The 17,757-nt window shown below is 44.2% G+C and overlaps 1 protein-coding gene across 2 annotated transcripts in view; it reads left to right on the top strand.

The window, feature by feature from the left end:
• The window catches only part of znf1035 (zinc finger protein 1035), a 35,198-nt gene that overhangs the window by 3,446 nt on the left and 13,995 nt on the right, over positions 1 to 17,757 (top strand). For both annotated transcript variants that reach the window (XM_084051775.1, XM_084051774.1), the window contains exons 2-3: positions 3,139 to 3,209; positions 5,041 to 5,107. The gene's annotated coding sequence lies outside the window, so the exon portion shown is untranslated. The remainder of the gene's footprint in view (positions 1 to 3,138; positions 3,210 to 5,040; positions 5,108 to 17,757) is intronic.

Here is a 17,757-nt window from a genome sequence, read left to right as displayed (position 1 = left end):
AGAACAATTGGGCCTCTTCTTACTTCCTTCACAGGTTGTTACCAATGATACTAATGAAGGCTCTGTTCCATTCTGGTCAAACAGAGTCAGGGTGCTGATGTTGTGCATGTTGGCTCACTAGAAACACTAGTGGGTCTCAAAGTGTGGTCCAGCCAGGGACCCTCATGGTTCCTTGAGAGGGTGTAACTCTGAGAGTGTACAAATGGAACCAAATGGACCCTCCCGGGTCCATTTGGTTCCATTTGTACACTCTCAGAGTTATGGGGGTCCTTGAAATTAAAAGGTTTGAGAACCACTGTGCTACACTGAATGGAACAGAGCCTTCATTAGTGTCATTGGTAACACCTGTGAAGGAAGCAAGGAAGGGGCCCAATTTCTGTCCAATACACCGGCTTCGAATGCTATCAATGCATTGAATGGGAGATTATCACGTTTTATCAGACCATTGAATGGGGCGAGTAGGCGACGAATAGGCGATACACGGACCTACCCGCGATTTGTCAGACCATTCATTGGGCGTAATCAGGAGCTACTGACCTACTTTGGAGGCGGAGCAGTCCCCACAACAATATTTACGATTCTGTGCCTATCGGTACATAACTCCAACGGCGCTGAGTAGGCTCAGGCGAACGTTGCACGTCGGGCTCCAGTTCGCCTGAGACTGCGCGCCTCCGTCATGGTCCGAAACCAAAACAACCGAAACTGAACTATTTAAGTCATCTCCGTCGGTAGGTCAGTATGTCTTGATAACACCCAATGAATGGTCTGATAAATCGCGGGGAGGTAAGTAGGTCGCCTACTTCGCCCATTCAATGGTCTAATAAAAGGTGATAATGTCCCATTCAATGCATTGATAGCATCCGAATCAGGTGTCCAATATGGCTGCTGTGCATAGAGCCTATTGCTCCCGATGAGCAGGTTGGTGCCTTGCATGGTTTCCTCTGCCATCGGTGTGTGTGTGTGTGTGTGTGTGTGTGTGTGTGTGTGTGTGTGTGTGTGTGTGTGTGTGTGTGTGTGTGTGTGTGTGTGTGTGTGTGTGTGTGTGTGTGTGTGTGTGTGTGTGTGTGTGTGTGTGTGTGTGTGTGTGTGTGTGTGTGTGAATGGGTGAATGTAATGCACAATCTATGTAAAGCGCTTTGGATAAAAAGTGCTATATAAATGCACCATTTACCATTTATCACACGTAAACCAAGAACCTAGCATCAGTCTAAACAGTATAATATTTAAAAAAATGTATCATCTGTACATTGATTGAAACTATACAAACTATAGGATGCCAGGTCAACATATGAACCTGGCATCTGTGTACGTAACATGCTGTCTACATTACATATTAACCTTTGCATAAGACTGCGTGGTACAGTACAGAGACCACTACAGAGACGAGATACAAATCAGATAATTATCAAATGAAAGTGCTTAAACGGAATTTAAACGGGTAAGTTGAAGTTCAAGTGCAACCCACCTGCTTTCACAAAATAAGTGTAACATTTTGAAGAGGAATCACTAGGTAGACAGCTTTGAGTTACTTCTGTAGCTAAAGATGAAGGTTTTAGCATTTGTAAATAAAGTCTAACTCAGTTTGACCTGGGGGGGGTGGGGGGGGGGGTGGTCTATTGACTGGTGGAGCTGCTGGGTCAAGTCAAGTTAACCCATTTAGACCATTAAGACCTGGAACGCATCTGTGTCACTTTTTGATTTGAGCTAAAAAAAAAAGCATTATTTTACACTTTTCTGCTATTTTTTGAAAAACCGAGATTTTTTTTGCAAATTAATATATTTATGTTCTTTTAAAGCAAACATTTTTAACTCAAATCTTTGTTTCTGGTGGGGGGTCCCTGGAACACAATATGTTGAGATGGGGGTCGGCGGCCAAATACATATGATTTTGGGGGTCCTTGACATGAAAAAGTTTGAGCACCACTGATATAGAAACATACGTTTTTTCAGAATACTGTTGGGATTTGGAAGACATTAGCTAAGAATCGGCCTCAGGTCTTATTGGGTTAGGCCTGTTTTAACCTGTGTGTGTGTGTGTGTGTGTGTGTGTGTGTGTGTGTGTATGTGTGTGTGTGTTTTAAGTTCTGGGATAGACGGGGGCTTTCCTCCCGTCTTGTCGTGTTTTTATTATTTTATTTAGGGATGCACCGAATAATATATTCGGCCGAACATGGCCAAAAAAAAAGCATATTCGGTCGAACAGATTTTAACGCAGAATACAGAATACGAATGTATATATATTTTATAACTGATCTCAATATGAACCCATAGTGATTATAAGTTTTGCCATAATCACGTAGCTCTACAACAGAGCCACGGCCATGACAGCAATGGTACAAAAAATTGTTTGAAAAATAATATATATAGATTTTAAATAATCATATTCGGCCATTCGTTTTTTCCTTGAGATTAGGCCAAGAATTTCCCATTCGGGCATCCCTAATTTTATTTATATAATATTCAACAGGGGCCATGCATAACAGAACTGGCGGGCCAGAGTTGGCTGTGTAGCTTAGTTAATAACACAATACCGAAAGTTAGAAACGATACAGTTAACAAAGTTCACAAACATAAAATGGGACACACATGTTAGAGATCTGTTGGTTCTTGTCTTCACGCATATAGCGTTACAGAGTAGCTCAGTCTGAAGTCCAAAAGTCTAATATCTCCCCTGGCCAAGGGTGGTTCCCTCTTGGCCTAGCGGTAAATGTTTGGTTTCCCACACATACAGAGGTTCAGATAATTTAAAAAATAGTGAAGCTTGTGCACTCTGATATGAATGAGAATTCATATGTCATTTGAGCGCTGCTCTGACTGAAAATGCACATTGTCCAAAAAAGCAGTTCTCCTAGATTTAGCTGAGCAGTCACCTGAGACTGATGCCCGGGTATCCCTAGATTTGTTCCAATAACTGTCACGTACAGGAAAATAATGCATTACAGCAAATAGATGGGAGTCACTCAAACAAAGGGCACTTTGAATGCGTTCTTAACTTTTTGGAGTACATTACGCTACCACTTTGTTGTTAAAACCATTGTTCGATTTTTATTTTCTTTCTTTTGGTGTATTATTTACAAATGAAATTGACTTCATAAGTGCTCATTAGTAAAAATGCATTTTGTTCATTGTGTCTTGCAGGCTGACGGGAGGAGTGACATCCATTCAACATTTCGAAGTTTGGATTAAAGCGCATGCTTGTTGACAAGAAGGTAAACAAATATGTATGTTTTGCTCTTTTTGTGTGTGGTGTGTTTTTTTGTTTGTTGTACTTACTAAGCATGACTGTTTGCATGATAGGTATAATATTATTGGGTCATTTAAATGGACGTGGACATGAATTATGAATGAGATACTACAGGTGTTACTTTTGCCCATCATTTGTACAAGCCAAGACTGATATTGATCCCGTGTTATATTGCCTAATCCAGTGGTTTTCAACCAGTGTCCGGGCACCACCAGTGGTCCCTGGGGGGATGGGGGGGGGGGGGTGCCAGGGGGTCCCCCCAGCGAAATGAGTTAACATAGCGTCACAATCATTTTAACCGCTTAGCATTGGCTATTCAAAAATAGCAGATCTACAAGCTCATAGCGCGGCACCGAGTGCCGCGCTATGAGCTTGTAGATCAGCTATTTTTGAAAAATCTTGAAAATGTGTGCATATCTATCTGAATATAAACTGCTCACAAAATGTAAGGAAACTTGAATTTGGGCCATTATATCTCCCCTTTACTAATACCAATCAGTAAAGTGTTATATATCATTTTTATCAGTGATTAGTCACCTTTACAACGAGGTACAGCTTATAAGGATCGGGCATTCATGGAATGAGCAACACAGGCAAACGTGTGGGTAGCGCCGAGCAAAAATGTGCCAAAATCACCCAATATGCTTTTGCTGGTAATCGCTCTAGTTTTGAGCGACCTGCCAGCACACACCTGCTGAGAGGTGGGTTCTGCAACTTTGCGTTCTGCAACATGGGTTCTGCAACTGTGTTGAGTTTGTGTATGCTCCAAGCAGCAACACTGCCCCCATAGAAAGATGCCACGTTTGTCCCTTCAGGATAAGGCAATAGGGCAAGTGAAGCTGGTGTTCCGTTAAGCAGATTATGCATTATTTGATGTCAGCCCTGGTACCATTTGCAGGCAGGTGTGTGCCAGTCAAAGGTGTGTGACTGGCACCTGAGCATGGGCCCTGCAACTTTGACATCTGTCTTTGGTACCGTTGTGCAAATCTTGCCTGTAAATCTATGGTTCCTCAGTGAAGCAAGGGGTCTGGGTTGTTGTCTTCCTTGTTGACTTCACCAGTCTCACAGAACTTAGTCCTAAGTTTGTAAATGGTACCAGGGCTGATACCAAATAATGCTGTCACTCTGCATAACGGAACACCAGCTTCACTTGCCCTGTTGCACGGGCCTTATCCTGACAAGTGGCATCTTTCCATGGGGGCAGGTCAGTGTTGCTGCTTGGAGCGTACACAAACTCAACAAAGTTGCAGAACCCATGTTCAGGTACCAGTCACTCACTTGTGAGGCAGTCACACACCTGAAGCCCATTGAATGTCATGAATGTCACGACATTGAATATCAGCAGAAAAGTCTAACAGGCCATTTTGGCACATTTTTGCTCGGCGCTACCCACACGTTTGCCTGTGTTGCTCATTCCATGAATGCCCGATGCTTACAAGCTGTACCTCGTTGTAAAGGTGACTAATCACAGATGAAAATGATATATAACACTTTACTGATTGGTATTAGTAAGGGGGAGATATAATGGCCCAAATACATTAAAAAGGTTGAAAACCACAGGCCTTAATCGACGGCAGACTTTTCAGTCCGATCCCGAAATGTGGAGAGTCCTAGACATTGATTACCGATATTTTGTGCCAAAAAAGCATATAAAATAGCAGATCTACAAGCGCACGGCGTGTATAGATGCAACCCGTTGTGAGTCTTTATTTGGTGTATTTTTTAGTTATTTACAAATTAAATGTCATAGCTCCTCACATACTTTGTAATATGACATTGGACCATTGTCTCTGCAGGCTGACGGGACAGGAGAAGACATTCTACATCTCAACATCGGGACTGAAGTGGAGGCGTTGACATCAGGTACAGATGGCATTGAGAGCGTTTGTGTTCGTCCTCTGTCATTTGGTTCAGTTGTAGTTGTTATTATGCTTCATTGTCTGGAGGACTGTCATTATGACCGGGTCATAAACTAGACGTTCACACACAGTTGGTAATACTGTGTAAATGGTGAGGTCATGGAACATCTGGCCCATGGTGATCCGGTGAGTCGGCAGGGAGGCAAGTTGGCAAGGAAAGGTTTTATTTGTATAACACCGTTCAACAAGGCAATTCAAAGTGCTTTACATATTTCGCATTAACCCATTGAGACCTGAAGCTGATTCTACATGTCTCCTAAATCTCAACAGTTTTCTGAAAAACGTATGTTTCTATATCAGTGGTGCTCAATCTTTTTCATGTCAAGGACCCCCACAATTATATGTATTTGGCTGCCGACCCCCATCAAAATTGTGTTCCAGGGACCCCCCAGAAGCAAAGATTTGAGTTAAAAATGTTCGCTTTAAAAATATATATATATTCAAAGATTTGCACACATTTTCACGATTTTTCAAAAATAGCAGATCTACAAGCTCGTAGCGCGGCACTCGGTGCCGCGCTATGAGCTTGTAGATCTGTTATTTTTGAATAGCCCAAAGTGTAAAATAATGCTTTTGGAGCTCAAATCTAAAAATGACACAGTTCCAGGTCTTAACGGGTTAAGACGTGAATACACAGAGCATCAAGATCAAGCGCAAAATAAAGCCATTATAAAAGTACATTTGAATACGGAAAAGCAAAAACAATTGTGTAAAATTACAGTGCAGAAGAGTGATTAAAAAACCCCAATAGAAGGCTACGGCAAAGAGAAAGAGAAACCAAATAATACGTTTATTATATAACTTCCTCTCCACCATATTTGTGTTGGCTTTGATTCAAAAGAACTGAGAGTTGGTAATGGTGGCTGCATGCTACCATTTTAGGTGTATCACCCTTTCACCTTTTATGGCAGGGAGGGGTGATGCAACTTTGATGATGGAGGGGGCCACTATATTTCCACACTTCACTCCAGAGAGCCACAATGCATTAGCCTGGTAAACCCTCCCTCCGGAAATCTCATTTCCATTTGATTTCAGGAAGGAGTCTGGCATGATCGCCCATTCTGCAATATTGGCTGCGGGCTGGAGTTGGGCGGGAGTAATACCGTTGACTGACAACCCCTTCAGCCAATGATCGTTTTTCCCCTTCAGCCAATTGCAGTGGATTTTTACCACCTCCGTCACTAATATGACGCAGCGGGACTTTTGAGACGGCCCAGCCCAAAATAGGTTGCCTTATTGGGATACATGCGTGTCACAGCCCGCCCCTGCCGGTTCTCTAAATTTATATTTTTAAATAGGCTCTGTCATGATTAATTGACTACATATATGAAGTTAAACAACTAAATTCTATCCAAACGATATCTTAATAGTAAATTCCGTGCCTCAAAAAACAAGTTTGAGACCGTTTTAAGAACGAAACTAAGAAGTGACGGCACTCGGACAACAACAATGGCTGCCGTTCGTCTTTTGTCGGCGGCTCTCAGGCTGCACTCGGCTTCATTCGGGCTCACTCGAACTCGCCACCTGATTGGCCAACGTAAGCTGTCAATCACAGAACGATGAGCGACGACGCTGATAGGCGCGGTTAGGTCCTGATTTCGCTGGAAACTCCCCAATATTGCAGAATGGGCGTTCATGCCAGACTCCTTCCTGAAATCAAATGGAAATGAGATTTCCGGAGGGAGGGTTTACCAGGCTAACAATGCATATACTGTCGAGCGGACACCTCTTATCTCCGTATTTTAACTTTTTTCGTAAATTAACGCTGTACTTAACACCATTCTATGTCACACAAAAGTAGCAAAAATAGCCGATCTACAAGCTCAAAACGCGTCGCGGTGCGACGCGCTTTTGAGCTTGTAGATCTGCTATTTATGCTACTTTTGAATTGGAATCCAGATTGTTTTTTTTTTGCTATTTTTGAATTGGAATCCTGAAAAATAAATGTGTTGTTGTCTCCGCCAGGAGACTATGTTTTCAATTTCCGTCCCCCCCCCTCGGCCAAGCTAACATTGGTCAAGCCTCACGTGACACGTGACAATACGTTGAAAGAGTGTGCTCGGATTGGCTAGTGAGACGCATGACGTATAGCGGCCTATAAATAGATGTGTCACTTTGAAAGAGAGAGAGGTAAGACAGGAATAATCACGAAATGGCTGAGAAATGGCGGAGCAATACATTATGTAGACACACTGGTGTCATCACAATACGTAATATAAATAGCTTAGACAGGATTAATCAAGAACAGTACATTCCAGTACAAACTGATATCACAGTTGATGACAGTTGATAGCACGGTTCTGCTGGTGGGGACTTGTGCTCCGAGGAGCACATTCTCTAGTTTAATATCAAATTCATTTAGTTATACTAATGTTAACTTTATGAACTTAAATACAAATACATTGGACATAAAAAAGACAACAGAATTGTAATACTAGTCATTAAGCTACTAATATAGACTGAAGTAATTAAAGCGGGTCATGTTTGCATGTTTGGAATTGTAAACAGCTGAAAACAATAATATATCAGTATTCTGATATTAACCTGCGGACCGCATTTAAGTGGAGGTGGGGGGCCGCATGTGGCCCCCGGTGCCGCCAGTTGCCCATGTATGTTTTCGGTGGAAACGTTTGCACCTAAAAAGGTGATTGTGATACTAGGCGCTCATAGTCCGGTGATTTCAGGTCAGTAAAAACAGAGAGATGTGTCAGGGTGGGCGGTGGTCAGCTTATCCCCTGCATGGCTCAGTGACATCATGTTGTAGTTTTCAAACCACCGCGGTGATAAGGTGACCAGCGAAAATGGTAGAATGCCATGCGTCCACCTTAACAGAGCTGCAGTGTTTCTGTGAGTTTGCTCCAGATGAACGCTGATTCTGCACGTTTAGTTCTGGTTCTGAGGACAGATAGCAGACCTGGTGCTAGCCTATAGGGCATCGCAGTTCCGCCCACTTCCTGGTGCCGGAAGTAAATACTCAATGCATTTTTCCCATTGACTTTTCCAAAAATATTTATATCAATTAATTTAAGCCTAGAATCAAGCCATACAGGATCCTGGTGAATCATGACCATAAAACCTTTTTTTCTGTGATTTTTTTTATTTTATATTTAATGATATGATATACTATGTTTAATAAATACCCTTTGTTTTGCCGTTTTCAAAAAAGTTTTCTTCACAGAATCAAACGTTTTATGGTCATGATTCACCAGGATCCTGGATAAAAAAGTTTTCTTCACAGAATCAAACGTTTTATGGTCATGATTCACCAGGATCCTGGATAGCTTGATTCTAGGCTTAAATTAATTGATATAAATATTTTTGTAAAAGTCAATGGGAAAAATGCATTGAGTATTTACTTCCGGCACCAGGAAGTGGGCGGGAACTGCGATGCCCTATAGGGCAGTGAAAGGAACAGCTCCTTCTTACCTCCGGGCTATGGTCGAGCTTACACCCCTGCCCGACCACTTCGGTCTGCCACCTCGGGGCGACTGATTGCCTCGTCACTCAAGGGTCCTTCTGTTCGATCGACACGGTCACGACTTTTTTTCTGTTCTGGCCCCACAGTGGTGGAATGAACTTCCCACTGATGTCAGGACAGCAGTCACTGCCCATCTTTCGCCGCAGGCTGAAAACCCACCTCTTCAGGAAACACTACCCTTCCTCTCTGCCTGGCCTACTTGTTGTTAACTAGTTGTACGAACTCTTGTTAAAATTGTTGGGTTGTTTTATTGGATCCTTTTTAGTCGATACACTTATTTGTTTTAGCTCTTGCTCATTTGATTTTGCTATTTTGTCTCATCTGTTTAAGAAAGTAGGTAGCTGATATATTGCACTTTTACCTTAGTGCTAGGTATACTCTTGGTTGCTTGTTTTTGCAGGAAATTTTCAAGCATTTTAATTTCTTGGACCCCCAGTTTGACATGCATTAGGGCTACGAACCCCCATCTAATGGCATTTCTATCTCTTGGACGACCCAATCTATATTGTAAAATCAATGTTAATTTAACTCTGAGAGTGTACACATGGAACCAAATGGACCCGTTAGATTTGTACACTCTCTGAGTTACAGACCCAAAAGGGTCCATTTGGTTCCTAACTACCATGTAGCTGGGGACCCCCTGGAACCCCCTCAAGTACCCCTGGGGGTCCCCGGACCCCACTTTGAGAACCAACGATCTAAATAACGTTCTTAGTTATTCAGAAATGACACTGTTTACCGTGTTGCTTATATTGACTAGAGTTCATGTTACTCTGCTTATTCTGATCTTGCACTTGTCGCTCTGGATAAGAGAGTCTGCTAAATGCATACATTGTGTATATTGATGGAGTTGCTACCGTCAAGCCTGGAGATGAGATGACTGCGGCTTGGATAATGAGCTGGACCAGACACCTTGGTGAGGAAGGGTCTGATGATCCAACACAATCTGTACGGTGCAAACGTACAGGATGGAGTGATCTCTGCAGTGTGTGGCTTGAGGGTCAGTTGACTGTCCAGGACGCAAAATGATGGATTCCACCAACGTTATAGGAAGACCCGCCATACCTGTGTCTGATTGGCTTCCTGGCAGGGATAGTTTTACTGAGGTTAGGGGTTAAGGTTAGGTTTAAGCATAGTTTTACTGAGGTTAGGTTTAAGCATAGTTTTACTGAGGTTAACGTTAGGTTTAGACAGTTTTACTGAGGTTAGGGTTAAGGTTACGTTTAGACATAGTTTTACTGAGGTTAAGGTTAGGTTTAGACATAGTTTTACTGAGGTTAAGGTTAGGTTTAGACACAGTTTTACTGAGGTTAAGGTTAGGCTTCGACATCGTTTTACTGAGGTTAAGGTTAAGGTTAGGTTTAGGCATAGTTTTACTGAGGTTAGGGTTAAGGTCAGGTTTAGGCATAGTTTTACTGAGGTTAAGGTTAGGTTTAGACACAGTTTTACTGAGGTTAGGGTTAAGGTTAGGTTTAGACACAGTTTTACTGAGGTTAAGGTTAGGTTTAGACACAGTTTTACTGAGGTTAGGGTTAAGGTTAGGTTTAGACACAGTTTTACTGAGGTTAGGGTTAAGGTCAGGTTTAGGCATAGTTTTACTGAGGTTAAGGTTAGGTTTAGACACAGTTTTACTGAGGTTAGGGTTAAGGTTAGGTTTAGACACAGTTTTACTGAGGTTAGGGTTAAGGTCAGGTTTAGGCATAGTTTTACTGAGGTTAAGGTTAGGTTTAGACATAGTTTTACTGAGGTTAGGGTTAAGGTCAGGTTTAGGCATAGTTTTACTGAGGTTAAGGTTAGGTTTAGACATAGTTTTACTGAGGTTAGGGTTAAGGTTAGGTTTAGACATAGTTTTACTGAGGTTATGGTTAAGGTTAGGTTTAGACATAGTTTTACTGAGGTTAGGGTTAAGGTTAGGTTTAGACACAGTTTTACTGAGGTTAGGGTTAAGGCTAGGTTTAGACACAGTTTTACTGAGGTTAGGGTTAAGGTTAGGTTTCGACACAGTTTTACTGAGGTTCGGTTTAGGCATAGTTGCAAAAACTCTATACGACGGAAGAAGTGTCAATCGTAGCGACTGCTAGCCAATCGCAGCAGGTCTAACCGTCCTAGAATTGCGGTGGGATCCATAAGCACGCGTCCAGGACCACTCCCAGGTTCTTGGCAGTTTGAACAGGGGTGTCAGTAGAAATGGAAAGCCACACATCATGCAGTGTCAGGCGGATGGACGCGTATGGTCCTCCACAGAGCGTCACAGGGGCTCCGAATGACTCGTTCCCAGAGCTGTACTGTTGTCATGGTGACCGTGGGCATAGTAACTCTTCCTGGAACAACTTTATGAAGTGATGTTTGACGAGTGCTGTTTTGATCTCCTTCCTCCTACATGTACATGTCCTTATTTCGGTCTTGGCTTCATAAAGATGTTCCTTGGGAAAAATTGCAATGCCAAGATTTAATACAAATGATGAATTATGCCGACCAGACCAAATGGACCCGTAAGGTTCCATTTGTACACCATTTGTACACTCTCAGATAGTGGTTCTTGAAATTAAAACGAGAACCACCACCATTGCAATTGTATTTCAGGCCTGAGGTCCACATAACCAGCTCTGATAGTGTAGATAAAACCGGTTCCGGAAACGTTTCCAAAATGTGATGGGACCCGGTTCCGGGTCCCAACCCTAGATGCGACACGTTGTAAGCTTGTAGATCTGCTATTTTAAAAAAACATTCGCCTGTAACGAGCTCAACATTTGCACAAAAAAAGGTCAAGAGGCCTAGAGGCTGAAGAGGAAGAAGCCTGGGTGACACCCAGCACCCAGTCCACACAGTCCACCCAGTCCCACACCCATCCCTGCACCCAGTCCCACACCCATCCCTGCACCCAGTCCCACACCCATCCCTGCACCCAGTCCACCCAGTCCCACACCCATCCCTGCAGCGCAGAAACTGTGGCCTGTTGGTCAGGTAGTTTGAAATCCATGAAACAATGCAAGACTCCACCTAATGCAGGTGGACTCTCAGCAGCTTATCCGAAAGAAGGGCTTTATGGTGTTAACCGCATGAAGCCCACATGTTTCCCAACATTCGGTGAAAATAGATGTACAAGCTCACAGTGTGTGCTCACAGGTTGTGAGATATTTCTTTGCTAATGACATTTCTTGTAGAGGGAGTAAAAAGGAGTGACCTTTTACAATGCTGCCTTATCTTATTGTGATGGCAGCAGTGAGCTGAGCTCTCTGTAGCAGGTTATGCACACCAATGTCTGCTTGGTAGGCAAACTGCATGGGGTCCAAGGATGTCTTCACCAGGGCCCTGTGTGCGCGTGTGTGCTAGCACCAGTCTCTCCATGGTCTTCATGGTGTGGGACGTCAAAGCCTCTGGTCTAAAGGCATTCAGAACTCTGGGGTACCTGGTAACCCCGGTAGGGATGCACCGATAAATCAGCCAAACATCGGTATCATCTGATACAGGGCTTGTTGACCGCCATCAGCATCAGGCATCGCCAAATACGATGACGATGACACTCACCGATGCCAATGGCCGATTGGCATTGTCGTTTTCATAAATCTGTATGTGATTGCATGTGCGTTCATTGAAATATACTGTGTGATAAAAGGCTTAAAGTCTTTAACCCATTGATACCTGGAACGCATCTGTGTCACTTTAGATGTCTTTGGCTATTCAAAAATAGCAGATATACAAGCTCATAGCGCGGCACCGTGTGCCGCGCTATGAGCTTGTAGATCTGCTATTGTGGGGATTTTTTTTTTTTTTTCAAAAAACTGTTAGGATTTAGATTTTTTTTACGAATCGCCTCAGGTCTTAATGGGTTAAAACGGTTATTTCCTATAAGATGTATTTGTTTCCGTGCATGTCACAAAAAGGGGGGAATGAGTTTCCCCAGCTCTATGTTGTTCACCTGAGCCATACCGATGAAGCTGCTGGATTGCAGGCAGGGATGTTTGCTGCAGCAGACAGTGGTGTTGAGAGGGAGGGGAGGGGGGGGGGGGTTGGTCTGATAGCTGAGCAGGGCTAGAGGAGCTGGGGTGGGGGGGGGGGGGGGAGTGGAAGGAGAGAGGAATGGAAGGTCATTGGAGGAGCTAGGGGGAGTAGAAGGGAGGACATGGTGGAGAGTCACTGGTGGAGCTGGGTGGGGGGAGGGAGACATAAGTAGCAGGAGATGAGCAGAATTCAGAGTTTTTTCAGACTGCAGTAGAACATTGGTTCTCAAAGTGGGGTCCGGGGACCCCCAGGGGTCCTTGAGGGAGTTCCAGGGGGTCCTCAGCTAAATGATGGATAGTTAGGAACCAAATGGACCCTTGTGGGTCTGTAACTCTGAGAGTGTACGAATGTACGAATTTTTACACTCTCAGAGTTAGATTAACATTTATTTTACTATTAATTGGGGTCCCAGAGATCAGAGCCAGTAAATGGGGGTCCGTAGCCTAATGCATGTCAAACTTGGGGTCCTTGAAATTAAAATGGTTGAGAATCACTGCTAGAGCTGTAGAAATCTTCTCTTATGGGGGTCCCTGGCATATCTTTTCAAATGGGGGTCTGTGGGCTAATAAGTGTCAAGTTGGGGGTCCTTGACATGAAAAAGTTTGAGAACCACTGCAGTAGAAGATGAGTGACGCAATGTGTGAAGCATAGGCTTGTTGTCATTCCTAGTTGTTGCAGGTTGTCTGATGATAAAAGACGTTTGTTTGGGGTCTTCTTCACTAATACACTTCAGCTTGAGAGCTTGTTTTGGCTGCTCGACCACGATGCCACACATCATCCTGCCGGTGTTGTTTGTTCCAAGCCGGTTTGGTTGTTTTGCGCACAACCCTGCTTCACTTGCTCTACAATCCCTGAACCTAAATGTGGGTTATAATTGCTGAAATGCTGTTTGGTAGTTGAGATATCACAATATATTGACATAACCATGAGCAAATGGCAGACACGGTTAAATAATTCAGCTGCAAAATTCATCCTTGCATGGTTTCCGACATTGATTGCGTCTAGGTCACCTAGACGCACCCACCTCTGTCTAGGGAGCGCACACTATTGACCTATTGACTGACATAGACCTGTCCTCTTGGCTACACATTTGCTTACATTAGCATATCTTACCTTGACTACTGTATCGTCCCCTACTACTGTATTTGTTTTTGGCACAATCAAGTGGCTTTAATTGTCAATCAGAGTGTTGTGTAAGGTGAGGCTGTAGCATGTCAGAGAAGGGCTCTTTCTACATTTGTAGGCATGAGTTTAGTAGTGACTGGCCACTGGGTTTCTGCATTCATAGATCCTTCTCCTGCTTCCCCAAACACCTTGTTGTGTCCAATTATAACAATGCAAGCCCCACGTCTATCTTCGGTCATACACTCTCTCTCCTGTAGGTCTCGCCACCTTCTGAATTCTGCTCCTATTTCTAGTTTTAGAGTGAGCCCTGTCCAACTCCTCCTGTTTCTGCTTTGTGGCATTGAGATATTGCCACCAATGCAGCATCGGTGAAACCCTTTGGTCAACATTTGTACCTTTTTAGAACATCATGGACTGCGGTTCGTTGACGATGTGAATCTGCCGAGTGGTTCACAATGTATGGTGCTGGAAGCTCTGTCTTTTATCACTACCAATAAAGCGTGACTCTTCCTCGATATATTTCTAAAAGTTTCAGAAAGATTATGTTGAGCTGTTGTTTTTGATCAGTTTTTTCATTGTATTTGGAAGAAGCCAGAGCTAAGGAAGTTAATTTTAAATAAACCATTACAATAAGCAGATGAAGGCTTGTGGCCTCACCACATGTCTTTGTGGGATATCCTATACATTACAACCAAAGGAACCTGTTTCCTTGAAATGTTGCCAAAACCAGGCAACCCCAATGTAATCCTATGCTGTAATGAGACAGTCCTAAGTGGTGTTGGAAGGCATGGCCCCCTGATGGACTTGGATGTTCAAACCATTGAAAGAAGACTATTTATAGAATTCTATTCTATTCTATTCTGTAAAAACTTGGAATAGAATGAGTAATTCTTTACTGTGTGTTTTACTGTGGCTCAGGAGTTAGAAGGGCTGCTTGGGAATCAATCAGAAGGTTCTAGATTTGATCCCCGGTTCCCTCTGCGTTAGTGTCCTTGAGCAAGACACTGAACCCCTAACTGCTACCAATGAGAATGGTTGGTGCCTTGCATGGTTTCCTCTGCTGTCGGTGGTTTGTGAATGGGTGAATGTAATAATGCACACTACTTAGATGAAGGCATTATATAAATGCATCATCTACCATTTTACTGAGAAATGTAACGGGAACAGCAACCGTCTGCTGTCCTGTTTACTTGCTCATGCTTCAGTATTACCATATTTGGCAGTACTAGCTCAGATCTTGACCAATAAGCTCGTTGAAACTCTACACAAAGAGATGATTGCCTTTGGCCACGCCTCTCATGATAAAAGGAAAGGAACCACGGAGGTAGAGAGTTCAGCTTTTGCTCTTTGCCCTGAATGTAGAGGTAGAGGAGGGCCATAGACGTCGGTGGAAACCCATTCCACCATTCAGGGAATTGTAACCACTTGACGGGGGTCCCCTGGGGCTCTCTACTTTTCCCTCAACACCAATTGGCCTTTGCCGAAAATAGCCGATCTACAAGCTCACAACACGTCACGTTGTGACAGGGTTGTGAGCTTGTAGATCTGCTGTTTTTTTGGCGGAATGTTCGCCTATCATGACGTGCCCATAACAGGAACGTTGGGTTCAAGTGGTTAATGAATATTTATACAGCAAGGAGCCAAACTGCCAAAAAATTGCTTGTCTTTATCACTACTGTATAAAGGAATTATTATTATTATTATATTTCCTACGTAGACATGTCCACTAACATTCTGACCTGGTCCTCTCTCTCTCAAGGAGCTATGGTAAACCTCTGGAGGAACAATGGATTACTAGTTACTATGATTTCCATAGAAAAGGAGGGGAACAGGAAGGCGTGTAGGCCTCAGATCCCAGCCCTTGCTTCCTCAGAAATAAAGCCTGGGGAATGTGGCAATAGGCAGTATATGGGCAGGGCCTTGGCAGAGCTGTAAAAAAAAAAAGGGTGGGGGGAATCCAGATTCTGGTTCTAACACTACGTCACCGCTCACTCTCGGTTTAGCCACGCCTGACAGAGTGAGCCGCTGCTGCCTGCTCTTTCTATCCACCATTTCCAGTGTGCGGTTCCCCAGACCTCCCTCCCTCCCTCCCTCCATTCAGAGTGGAGCGAGACTGCAGCGCTGGTCTCCTCCTCAAGGGCCCCGGCCGCATGAGACTGGCCTCAAGGTGACACACATCATAGTCAGACTGCGGCAGTTTGGTTGCCTGTAGAAACCGAGAGACTTACAGCTATAATAACAGGGGCTGGTGGGGGGGGGGGGGGGGGGGAGGAGGCGGGGGAGCTCCCTCTTGACTGGCTTTCCCCCTGACAGGCAGTGAGTGGGCCAGTCTGAAATGGCTCTTTTTATGAGGAAAGGAGAACCTGATGAGCAGAAATGCCGGGGAGAAGGAACGGGGACGTCGCTTAAGGCAGCGTGTGCAGCTGTTTAGCTGACGACTGTAAAGGCCGTCTCTGGATCCACGACATCAGATGCGGAGTATAGGAACATCTTGCATGTCAGCTGTCATATTTCCTACAAAACAAAATGCTATACCTACCCAGGAACCTTCTTGCATGTGACGCAGGCTCTCTTTTTACCCCCAAACGTGTTAGAATGCCTAAATTAAACTTCTGCATGTACCCATAATAACCGGGCCTGTTCGGAAACAGGAGGGCGCAACACCATTTGTATAGGTGTGTGCAGGTGTAAATTATGGCCAAAACAGTTGAGCCAGAGCCATCCAAGTTGCCTCACTCACTACAGCCACAATAACATTAACCCAACTATCTGTGCTGATGCAGGCCAGTTTTGATCTGGTCCAGGCTCTCTGCCAGGTTCGCCGCTTTTCGGGCATCTGCCGGTTATGACCTCGAGGCGGGACCTCGAGGATCTTGATGAGATGTAGTTGGCGGTAAAGGTGCGCTGAAAGATAAAATATCTTTCTAGTCGTTTGAATCGCTCTACTTTGGTCGCGTTGTTGGGCGGGGGGGGGGGGGGGGGGTGGTGAACTTAGCCTCAGTTGAAATTTTCCAGCTGGAGCGAAGATGCAGTTCGCGCCGCTCGATGCAACGTCGCACCAAGTCGCATCTTTGCATTGACTTTGTATGTAATTGCGCCGCTCAAACAAATACTTTGGTGATCACACACCTTCATGCTGCGTTCACACTGGCAGTAGCCTCGATCTCCAGGCTTTTATTTTTTAGTTTTGCTAAAAAATAAAAGCCTGGACCAGCGAGTCGGTGTTCCGGGTATAGGAAGTGTTTCATTTACCCGACCAACCAGAGTGCTGTGGGCGTCGCTCCAAATGTTGTGTTGACAGGGCGGGGGCTGACGGTGAACCAATGGGATCACACGCATTCTCTCTCCGGAGATGTTAAACCCGCCCCTTTATGCCAGATATGAGCCACGCTAGGGCAGTCTACACTGGCAGCTACAAAGATACAGCCAACCATTCACTTTCAATGGAACCCTGCGACATGAAGATACAAAGATACAGCCAACTTCAGATGCTGTGTAGCTTTGTATCTTTTGTATCTGCCAGTGTAAACGCAGCATCAGACTCATGTACGGGGGTCATGTTAATACTGGACCACAAGTGCACTCAACTGGTGCAGGGGTAAAGTTCTTGCCCAACACCACAGAGTCTATAGGGGTTGGAATCCTCCGCGGTGCCTCCGGCTTGGCTGGCCGTCACAATTGGCCTTGTTTGTGGGAGGGAACCCGGGCGGGGAGGTTGATCTCTTTCAATGGGGTGTGGAAGTTGGAGGAAATAGCATGCGCTTCCATTTCCAAAGGACCCTTTGGTAGAGGTTTGAGTTGTGTATTTACCTTCTTTAGCTTTAGATTTTTTTTTTATACAAATACCGTACTGGGTTTTGTGATGTTAAATATATGCGGGATCAGCTTGTTTTGCATTTGTTCATGTGCTGTGACTTTGATAGCTGTTTCACTGTACAGCGTAAGTCAACGACTCACGAGGAGGCTATTTTTGTTTCTAATCAACGGCA

Source organism: Gymnoscopelus microlampas (assembly GCF_963454915.1).
Source record: "Gymnoscopelus microlampas genome assembly, chromosome: 3".
NCBI lineage: Eukaryota > Metazoa > Chordata > Actinopteri > Myctophiformes > Myctophidae > Gymnoscopelus > Gymnoscopelus microlampas.
Note: the sequence above shows the minus strand (reverse complement) of the source record. Positions and strands in the feature narration are given on the sequence as shown.